This window comes from Octopus bimaculoides, chromosome 3 (assembly GCF_001194135.2).
Source record: "Octopus bimaculoides isolate UCB-OBI-ISO-001 chromosome 3, ASM119413v2, whole genome shotgun sequence".
Lineage (NCBI taxonomy): Eukaryota > Metazoa > Mollusca > Cephalopoda > Octopoda > Octopodidae > Octopus > Octopus bimaculoides.
This window is the reverse complement of record NC_068983.1, coordinates 132,683,278-132,685,569: the sequence shown is the minus strand read 5'-3', so window position 1 is coordinate 132,685,569 and position 2,292 is coordinate 132,683,278. Positions and strand designations below refer to the sequence as shown.

At 34.8% G+C, this 2,292-nt stretch overlaps 1 protein-coding gene across 4 annotated transcripts in view; it reads right to left on the bottom strand.

Moving 5' to 3' along the window:
• The window catches only part of LOC106871529 (dopamine receptor 2), a 797,114-nt gene that overhangs the window by 786,335 nt on the left and 8,487 nt on the right, over positions 1-2,292 (bottom strand). The window lies entirely within an intron of this gene.

Sequence of the window (2,292 nt, the reverse complement as noted above, 5' to 3'; positions counted from 1 at the left end):
CGTGTTCTCTCCATCTATTCAGTAGTTTGTCAAAAGAAACAGATAGAATAAGTATCAGTACTCTGCAAAGTAAGTACTGGGCTTAACTCGCTCGATTAAATGACTATCCCAGGCGTTGCTCCAGCATGGCATCTGACCAATGCCGTAAGCAAGTAAAACATAAAAGGCAATATACATATATATATATGTGTGTGTGTGTTTGTGTGTGTGTGTGCGTGCGTGTGTGTGTGTGTGTGTGTGTGTGTGTGTTTGTGCGTGTGTGGGTATACATATATTTCACTGAAATACGTGAAGTCAATTCCTCAAACCTCGACAACATAAAAGCTGAGCTGAAGCTGTTGAAATAGGAAAAAAAAAATTACTACCTTTTTTTCAAATGGACTCCATCGATGAGTATATTCATTTGTTGCTATTTTTTAGAAACCTCCCACCCCACTTCCCGCTATTTATTTTCATCGTAAAAATCATTGTGTTGAATTAAGATTTTATATGTATTGTCAATGATCATCTCAGTAATGCCTATAAGACTACCAGTTCAACCTTTCACCATTCCATTTATCTTTCAAATATTGACATGTGGAAATTGAAGTAAATTGTACTTCATTTTTATCATTATTCTTTAAGTATATACAGAACGTGAATGCACATATGTATAACGATATATTTCTCATTAATTCTCGCTTCCTCCTCTTTCTCCAACCAAACCCATTGACCATAGTATCAGAAGAATAATATTTATATTTTCCATTCAATAATAATAGCGATAAAGATGCATGGGTTCTCACTTGGCACCTATCCAACTTTATTGTGGGGGAAAGGAATATGCTTGAATTTAGCAATTTTCAGTTCTCGACTAGTGTCAATTCCATAGACTCACGGGAGTAGGAAAATCATAATGGTCTATAGCAGAAAACAAATATGCACAAACACGTACTGGCAAACTCACACAAACCACACGTACACATGCGCGTATATAAATATTTCACATACACACAAACGACGGAGACACACACATATAGAGAGGAAGAAGGTGTAAGCTGGAAAAAATAGGGACAGACTCATATAATCGTAGTTGTGTATATGCATGTGTGTTAATGTGTATGAATAGTCCCCGAAATAAAACTGCTTAATGCGTTTACGCTCAGAGTGAAAATCGATACTTGTGATCAGTTTTGACGATGGTGATCATCGTCATAATAATAATGGCTTATGACATAGGCACAAGACCAGAATCTTTTAGGTAAGAGTTTGTGCGACGTTTATCGATCCACAAGTGACGACTTGACTCGCACTTTATCTTATCGACTACGAAAATGCACAGTTGATCGAACTCAACAAGGTTTAACCACAGAATTTAAAGATTTGGAATAAATGCCGCAAACCACTTTGACACTAACGATTCTGTAATCTTACAACCCTGAGTAATTTCAAGTTTAAGTAAAAGTACAATTATTTTGGTGGAAGGAATAAAAGAAAACAAGTTCCGACAGTGCATGATCGCTAATTTACTTTATACTCCGTCCGGAAATATGACAAATCGAAGTTAAATTTAGCAGGATTTTCACTTCGAACGTAACATAACAATAACAAATACAGAAAAAAACTTTGTCCGACGCTCCAAACATTTCACCAGCCCTCTGATGATGATGATGATGATAATGACGATTATAATAAGAGTAATAATAATAATGATGATGACGATAAGGCATTGAGTTGAATATGACCTTCTAAGTTATATAAGTAGGTAAAACAATTGAAAGTGAATACGTGTGTAGGATTATGTATACACATACATACATGCCTGCATACATACATACATGTATACATACATACATACATACATACATACATAACACACATATATTTAAGTGCATATAGATAAATATAAATATATGTATATATTAATGATAAAAGTAGAAGACGGTATCTACTAACAAAAAATTTATATTACCACAACAATTGTTTAATCTTCAAGGTGCACTGCTCCCTTGTGGTGGTGGTACGATGCAAGAACACCTGATGTAACTCACAGTGCATAAAAGGCTCCTCAGGTGGGATAGTAAGGTGTTTTAGCTGGGAGATTTACGTTTGTGCTTCGCTGTATTGAGATATTTTAACAGTTAAACAGATGCACAAACAGGCAAGCACAATTTTTAACCTTATATTTGACTTATAAATATACGCATATATATACATCAATCTCACTCTCACTTCTCTCTGTGTTCACTCTCTCATCTCTCTCTCTCTCTCTCTCTCTCTCTCTTTCTATATATATATATATATATATATATA